The following is a 9,294-nucleotide window of genomic DNA, read 5'->3' on the forward strand; positions in this document are numbered from 1 at the left end:
AGCCACTGCCAAACACACACTTCTCCCATACGCTCTAGTCTAGCTTAAGCAAACATATTGAAGCCCTTTCCGTGAGTCTGCGTCACCAAAGGGAATTACCCACAGTTCAAACGTGACTTTAAAACACTGAAGCCTTTAAGAGGGAATGTTACCTTTCTACAACACACTCAAGACTGGGAGAAGGAAAGTTACTCAGCACAACACATTCAAGAAGACTGGTAGCTGGTAACCAACAACACACTCAAGAAGACTGGTAGCTGGTAACTATTACCAACAACACACTCAAGAAGACTGGTAGCTGGTAACCAACAACACACTCAAGAAGACTGGTAGCTGGTAACTATTACCAACAACACACTCAAGAAGACTGGTAGCTGGTAACTATTACCAACAACACACTCAAGAAGACTGGTAGCTGGTAACCAACAACACACTCAAGAAGACTGGTAGCTGGTAACTATTACCAACAACACACTCAAGAAGACTGGTAGCTGGTAACCAACAACACACTCAAGAAGACTGGTAGCTGGTAAACCAACAACAACTCAATAACCAACCAACACACACTCAAGAAGACTGGTAGCTGGCTATAACCAACAACACACTCAAGAAGACTGGTAGCTGGTAACCAACAACACACTCAAGAAGACTGGTAGCTGGTAACTATAACCAACAACACACTCAAGAAGACTGGTAGCTGGTAACTATTACTAAAGTCCTTTTAGTCCCCACTCGGTGGCCATCTTGCAATGCACTTTGTTATCGGGCAGCTATTTTACTATTCAAGTGAATGGGCAGTAATACAGGAAGGATATGTGCAGAAAGACTACTAAGGTTCTTCATTTGAATCTTGTTACCAAACCGCCGGTCTGAAGCTTTTCCTTTTCTTTGCATCTTCCATCAAGGGTTTTCAAAATAGCTTTCACGCTCTGCCATTATACACACGCTTGCAACAATCGCCAGCGTTTTCGTTAGCCTGCCTCTGTGCTGTGGATGCAGGATGTAAACTGATCCTGCTTCGTTCGGCCGGATACCATACACTGAACTTGCAAGCGGGATATACTTCCTACAGGCAGTAGGGGCGGGCGAGAGAGTCTTCATTCGCCCTGTAATGAGTCATTTAACCATATACCGACTTACGAAGATGAGTAATTAACACGAAAACGTTGCCTGGTGTCCCTTTAAACCCTAACCCTGAGAACAAGTGTGTTTTCAGAGTGTCACCAGAAGGGGGCGTTGTTTTACCACACACTGAAAAACCAATAAGATTTCAAGTCATGTGACTTTACAGTGTGTGTCTGCCTGCCTGCCTGTCAGATTATTGTCTTAAATTAATGCAGACATTCACTGGTGCTTTAGTTATATTTACAACAAAACAAAACCCCTTAATTTCACCCCTTATAAATGCCTTACATTTGACCTTAAAACCCTTCTTTAATTAAGTAGTTTTTTAATTAGAAAAGTGCATAGATTAAGGTCAATTAAGGAGGAAACTCCCTTATTCACAACAAACCACTCACTCACGCCTTAAATGGCATTTTAAGGTAAAATGAAGGGTCTGTTTTACAAATAAAGGGCCACTTTAATTACCCTGGAAATCCAGAGTTCTCACGAGAGCACAATGGAATTACTTTTACCCCAACATTCCAGAGAACCAGCTAAACTGATGAAGACAGCGTTGCAACGTTGGAGGACAGTACACATTGGTTGTAGTGTTATCCGATTGCGTCAAAGTCCGAAATCATTCAGAGTAAACATGGTCTATTGTTTACCTCCCTCTGCAGTGTCTCCCCAACCAGTGACCCAGCTGTCAACCCCGTTGAGGAAAACACTCCCACTGGCAGCCAGACACACAGGGCTGATGAAGTTGGTGAAGGTGACTGGGGCACTCAGACGAAGCAGAGCGATGTCGTTGTCACGAGTGACAGGGTTGAAACTGGGATGAGTGATGATCCGGCTCACCGTCCTTTTCACTTCGTTCGGGTTACTGCCCTCCTGGTTCTGCCGGCCCAGATACATCTCGAGATCACTTGATGATACACTGACATGGAGACAAAACCAGTGGAAAAAAAGGGCAGACATACATACAACAGGGTCAGCAACAGTTAACTACACCTTCAAACTTGTTATGAACAAAATCGTTTCATTGCAGCAAAACCACAATATCTAATGCAGGGGCTCCCAACCTTTTTTGGCAGGTGACCCTATTGTGATGTCACAAAACATTGGCGACCCCAATCATTCACAACATCTCTGTTGTAACACCCAGTCGAGAGTGTTACTTTGATTTCCCCCAAATGTCCTAGCAAGCTAATACGTTTGGAACGTTGATCAAACATGATTACATCAATAAAACATCTTATGCGGGCTGTCCAAGTTTATTTTTACGTAGCCAAATTTGAATGAAGGAGCCGATTAATTACTGAACTTGGATATAATGAAGTTTTTAATATTTTTTATTTAATGTATGTACATTTAAATATAATGTACTGGTCAATTGTAAGATACCCAGTATTTCAGGCGACCCCATTTGAATTTCAGGCGACCCTACTGTACATGGGGTCCCGACCCCAAGGTTGGGAAACGAGAATCTAATGGTATCGGCTGAAAATCAAGGTGTGCACAGCAATACCACCTACCACCAGTAAGAGGCGCTAGTGGACAAGGACACTATAACAGCATGACAAGAACCAATGAATACAACTCAACATCAGCTAAGTTTAAGATTTCCTAGGTCTTCTTTTGCCAACTTAATAAAAGCTTAACTCGTGTCACACTGTTCGCCAACAGCAACATCCATCTTATTTGTTTTCAAGTAGCAGGGAGTTCAAGCCAAACCGTTGTAACTCTGCCATCAATCATTATGTTAAGCCAGCCTAACGACTCTATACACAATTTGATTGGCCTGATAGAAGTTTAATTTTTCGAGCTCATAAGCCAACGGAGAGTTGCTAGACTAGCCCTGCCGCTAGGGTGCGTCTAGATTTCTAGGCTACACAGCTGCAGCACTTTGGATTAAAGCATCTGCGACGCACTTCCGCTCAATTTCTCTTCCCTACAGTACTCGGCGAAGTCAGAGAGTCTGGTATTCAGGCTACACTATTGCAACACTGAGTCACTTTGGATTAAAGCATCTGCTACGTACTTTACTTTTGTGAAACTCTGGTCACTTTTTAGCTCTGCTTCAGAAAACCTAAACCGACACACACTCTAGAGCTGGCCTTTTGAGTTTGCATGTCCCTTGAGGGCCACCGTACTTCTCTTAACAAATTTCAAAAAGCAGTGCCAGAGCCCGTTTACGGGCGAGTCCAAAATACATGGGGTCCTATGGAGCTACATGGCTAAATTTATTGTTTTCACCTATTTAACGACTGAAACCCTCAGATTTTATTTTATTTTTTTAGCAAAATGGATATGGATTATCAATCAAAAGTGAAATAATCTGGGAGTCATGTCCTTTTGTTTTCTTACACGTTGGGTCGTTGTTGCCCATACCACGCTAGCATTGTGCTAATGAATGACATTACTTACACGTTTGAAAGACTTTTTAGAGCAATTAAGTGACTTTAAAAAATATAATACTCAACCAAGTGTATTTTCTTTGCCTCCCCTATCGAATGCAATACTCAAATTACTTGAAAAAAATATCCTGAGAAAAGTGGATTTTGAGGGGTACAGCTCCATAGACCTCCATTCATTCTGCACTCGTGGACAAGCACCCTCATGTGGAACCACAGCAGGAACTGCAACCAGTTCAGAAACCGGAAGTTTTCAGAGAGTGGCAGTTCTCCCCTTATTAGACATTCTCTGGCAGTACTCAGTTGGCTGCAATTCCACAACCTCACCACTAGATGGTACAAACTATCATCTCTAGTGATACAATGCAACATACAATACATTTTATTTGAAATATAATTCATAGTACATTTTGTTTGTTTTTGTATGTCCTCATTTTATACAGACGTGCTTTAGGTCATCTAGAGTTCCCTCTTCGCTCTTTAGGTTACCTTTGTACTGTAGATTGGGGATGTGGTCATTAGACACAAAGGTGTTTGATTTCTATCTTCACTTGAATCTCTCAAACATGTTTCTCAATCTCTCAGACTGTTCTGTTGGTGTGAAAACTAGGAGCTTCGTGGGTGACGTAATGGTGGAGTAATAGCGTGTGTGGGTATGGGATTAGGATTGGGAATAGGATTAGTTTATTTTGTGTGCGGGGGAGGGGGTGTGGGACGGGAATAGGATTAGTTTATTTTGTGTGCGGGGGAGGGGGTATATTTTGTGTTTTGGGTGAGTGTGGGAGGGTACCTGTGTGTGTTTTGTGTTATGGGAGTGTGTTGGTGTGTGTGTGGGGTGTAATGGGGTGTGGGGGGGGGGTCTGCCTGTGTGTGGAGAGGGGGTAGGTGTGTGTTTTGGGTGGGTGGTGTATCTGGGGTGGGGTGGAGTAAAAGGGTGTGTGGGTATGTGAATAGGATTAGTTTATGTAGGTGAAGTGGAATTAGAGTAATATAAAATACTGTAGGTGACCGTGCAGGTGCTGTCGCAACCCCCAAACTGTGGAACAGCATCCCTACCTCCATCAGATTCGCCCCTTCAGTTGACTCTTTTATATCCCAGCTCAGAACAAACCTTTTCTCTCTAGCGTTTCCCCATCATCTTGACCGGAGCCCTGCTTGTACTGTCGTCTCCTTCGTGTATTGGTATGGCCTGCTTTATGATGTGTATTTGTATGGCCTGCTTTATGATGTGTATTTGTATGGCCTGCTTTATGATGTGTTGTGTATGGCCTGCTTTATGATGTGTATTTGTATGGCCTGCTTTATGATGTGTATTTGTATGGCCTGCTTTATGATGTGTATTGGTATGGCCTGCTTTATGATGTGTATTTGTATGGCCTGCTTTATGATGTGTATTTGTATGGCCTGCTTTATGATGTGTATTTGTATGGCCTGCTTTATGATGTGTATTTGTATGGCCTGCTTTATGATGTGTATTGGTATGGCCTGCTTTATGATGTGTATTGGTATGGCCTGCTTTATGATGTGTATTTGTATGGCCTGCTTTATGATGTGTGTATTTGTATGGCCTGCTTTATGATGTGTATTTGTATGGCCTGCTTTATGATGTGTATTTGTATGGCCTGCTTTATTTGATGTGTATTTGTATGGCCTGCTTTATGATGTGTATTTGTATGGCCTGCTTTATGATGTGTATTTGTATGGCCTGCTTTATGATGTGTATTTGTATGGCCTGCTTTATGATGTGTATTTGTATGGCCTGCTTTATGATGTGTATTTGTATGGCCTGGCCTTTGGTTGATGCAAGTCATGTTTAAACGTGCGATATAAATAAATCTGATTGATTGATTGATTGATTGACAGTGGTCAAGGTGACTTAATTAATGACATAATTAGTGACATAATTAGGCCTAGGATGAGATACAGGTTAGTTTAAATAGGTGACAAGGTTTACAATGTGACTAAGATTAGTTAACATGGGTGATGAGGTTAGAATGTGATTACGGTTAGTTAACATGGGTGACAAGGTTTACAATATGATTCAGGTTAGTTGATATGGGTGATGAGGATGAGATTAAGGTTAGTTAGTGGTAACACTTCACAGTAAGGGTACATGAATAATCATGAATTCATGCATGAATTAATTCTTGATTTATGTATGACTTCATTCCTTAATATCTCATGAATCATCTGGAATGAGTGAGTTAATAGTCTGTCATCCATGACCTCATACATGAACAGCACAACTTAAGCATTAAGCATGATGGGCACATCATGATGATCTATGATTTATTAAAGGAACCATATGTAAGATTGTGGCCAAAACTGGTACTGCAAAATCACTTTCACATTACTGTAGAACAGTGCATCCGCCCCCCCTACCGAATGGCAGAGCTGGCAACCCGAATGCCGAAACACTACTGACTGATAGGTGGAGGGTGGCGCATCAGGCCAAAACACAACATGACAACATCAACATCAGTTGAGGGCTGCAACTTCACTTTTTAAATGTGGTCTTCACTGTAATATTTGCACACTGGCTAAATACTTTAACACTATTAAGTTATAATAACTGAGACGCATACGGGACTGGTGACTGGTAGTTTATTCCGCCAACTGATCGCACACTCAAACCTCACGGGAGTACTGTGAGAATGCCCTGGGGCTATGGTGTCCCTTAGGGGACATAGAGTCAGGATGTTACAATCACTACTCAAATTCTGATTTGAACATAACTTAAGGGTGCAGTTCTCTATGGTTCACCCTTTAGTTGAGGGGTCACAAACATGATGAACTCATAAGCTATTAACCTTACATTCATGTTATCATGATGATCATGCTTAAGAAAATCAGAATGAATCAGAATGATCTACCCACCGTAACTAATGCTTTAGTTGATGTGTTGTTCATCCATGAGGTCATGAATCAGAAACTATGAACTCATATCAATTCCTGATGATTCATAAGATGTAAACTAATGCATTTCATTGGCTCTGTACCTGTACTCTGCTAAATGACAACAAAGTCAAATCTGATCTAATAAAGGAATGAAGTAATGCATGAATTAATTAATTTATGCATGAATTTATGATCATTAATGTACCCTTACCATAAAGTGTTCATTCACACAAACATGTTTAGGATTTCTTTACATTTTGCTTTTGTTTGAGTATAGCCTCTAGTTAACCTTTTTGTGTTTATGTAACACAGATGTTTTTGATAATCTTACAAACAAGTAGTTAAGCTCTCTTTAGATTTTCCTTTTGTGTTTTGACTTTTTCTCTGAGTGGCAGCTGTGATTACCTGCTAAAACAGCTTGCAGCTGAGAGCACCCACTGGTCATTGATGTGTGTTGGGGATTTTTCTGTCTTCATATAACAAGTCTAGGTACTTTTTACATGTCCTTGTGCTTCTGTCTGAGTGGCAGCTGTGGTTACCTGCTAAAACAGCTTGCAGCTGAGAGCACCCACTGGTCATTGATGAGGGACCCTCCACAAAGCAAGGAGCTGAGGACTCCAGAGAGAACGAAGTGCAGACTGGCCTGCCAGGGCCAGTTTCCTGCAGGAGCGTCCTGGCCCCCGACTATCCTGGTGTTGAGGGGAGCTCGACCACACACTGGGCAAGGAAATGTTAATTAAATATGCACATTTTCAATATGTTACAGATTCATATCACATGCAGATTACTACCAGCAGTACTACTACTAAAACAACTACTACCACCACCACTACTACGACTACTACTAGTACCACCACCACTTCTACTGCTACTACTACTACCACCACCACCACCACCACCACTACTACTACTACTACCACCACCACCACCACCACCACTACTACTACACCACCACCACCACCACCACTACTACTACTACTACTACCACCACCACCACCACCACTACTACTACTACTACCACCACCACTACTACCACCACCACCACCACCACTACTACTACTACTACCACCACCACCACCACCACCACTACTACTACTACCACCTACTACTACCACCACCACCACCACCACTACTACTACTACCACCACCACCACCACCACTACTACTACTTCTACCACTGCCACTACTACCACCACCACCACCACCACTACTACGACTACTACTACTACTACTACTGCTGCTGCTGCTGCTGCTGCTGCTGCTACTACTACTACTACTACTACTACTACTGCTGCTATAATATAACATACATTTCATAATTCATATAGGATGCCTCAAGCTTACCCTCCAGCTACTACTACTACTACTACTACTACTACTACCACCACCACCACCACCACCACCACTACTACTACTACTACTACTACTACTATCACTACCACTACTACTACTACTACTACTACTACTACTATCACTACCACTACTACTGCTGTGGCTACTACTGCTGCTATAATATAGCATACATATAATTCATATAGGATGCCTCAAGCTTACCCTCCAGCTGTCCATAGCAACCTGAAAAGGCAAAACAGGGAAAACTTCATGCTGGGTCATGATAATGAGGGTCAGGCTGGGTCATGGTAATGAGGGTCAGGCTGGGTTAGGGTAGTGAAGGTCATGCTGGATCATGGTACTGAGGGTCAGGCTGGGTCAGGGTAATGAGGGTCAGGCTGGGTTATGGTAGTGAGGGTCAGGCTGGGTCATGGTAATTAGGGTCAGGCTGGGTTAGGGTAGTGAGGGTCATGCTGGGTCATGGTAATGAGGGTCAGGCTGGGTTAGGGTAGTGAAGGTCATGCTGGGTCATGGTACTGAGGGTCAGGCTGGGTCAGGGTAATGAGGGTCAGGCTGGGTCATGGTAATTAGGGTCAGGCTGGGTTAGGGTAGTGAGGGTCATGCTGGGTCATGGTAATGAGGGTCAGGCTGGGTTAGGGTAGTGAAGGTCATGCTGGGTCATGGTACTGAGGGTCAGGCTGGGTCAGGGTAATGAGGGTCAGGCTGGGTTATGGTAGTGAGGGTCAGGCTGGGTCATGGTAATTAGGGTCAGGCTGGGTTAGGGTAGTGAGGGTCATGCTGGGTCATAGTAATGAGGGTCAGGCTGGGTTAGGGTAGTGAAGGTCAATCTGGGTCAGGCTGGGTTAGGGTAGTGAAGGTCATGCTGGGTCAGGCTGGGTTAGGGTAGTGAAGGTCATGCTGGGTCAGGCTGGGTTAGGGTAGTGAAGGTCATGCTGGGTCAGGCTGGGTTAGGGTAGTGAAGGTCATGCTGGGTCAGGCTGGGTCAGGCTGGGTTAGGGTAATGAAGGTCATGCTGGGTCAGGCTGGGTTAGTAATGAAGGTCATGCTGGGTCAGGCTGGGTTAGAATTGGTGAAGGTCATGCTGCTGGGTCATGGTACTGAGGTCAGGCTGGGTTAGTGAAGGTCATGCTGGGTCATGTACTGAGGGTCAGAGCTGGAGTCAGGGTAATGAGGGTCAAGGCTGGAGTTATGGTAGTGTCATGCTGGGTCATAATGTGAGGACCAGGCTGGGTTAGGGGTAGTAGATCCAATCTGGGTCAGGCTGGGTTAGGGTAGTGAGGGTCATGCTAGGTCATAGGCTGGGTTAGGCTGGGTTGAGTGAAGGTCAATCTGGGTCAGGCTGGGTTAGGGTAGTGAAAGGTCATGCTGGAGTCAGGCTGGGTTAAAAGGGTAGTGAGGTCATGCTGGGTCAGGCTGGGTTAAGGCTGGAGGTGCTGGGTCAGGCTGGGTAAGTTGAAGGTCATGCTGGGTCAGGCTGGGTTAGAGTAATGAAGGTCATGCTGGGTCAGGCTGGGTTAGGGTAGTG

The 9,294-nt window shown here is 43.9% G+C and overlaps 2 protein-coding genes across 9 annotated transcripts in view; one reads left to right on the forward strand and one right to left on the reverse strand.

The window, feature by feature from the left end:
• LOC125297247 (NACHT, LRR and PYD domains-containing protein 12-like) overlaps positions 1 to 9,294 on the forward strand; it is a gene marked incomplete in the record, with an annotated part of 868,465 nt that overhangs the window by 440,640 nt on the left and 418,531 nt on the right.
• LOC125297245 (NACHT, LRR and PYD domains-containing protein 12-like) overlaps positions 1 to 9,294 on the reverse strand; it is a 666,703-nt gene that overhangs the window by 299,740 nt on the left and 357,669 nt on the right. The window lies entirely within an intron of this gene.

Source organism: Alosa alosa, chromosome 7 (assembly GCF_017589495.1).
Source record: "Alosa alosa isolate M-15738 ecotype Scorff River chromosome 7, AALO_Geno_1.1, whole genome shotgun sequence".
Classification (NCBI taxonomy): Eukaryota; Metazoa; Chordata; class Actinopteri; order Clupeiformes; family Clupeidae; genus Alosa; species Alosa alosa.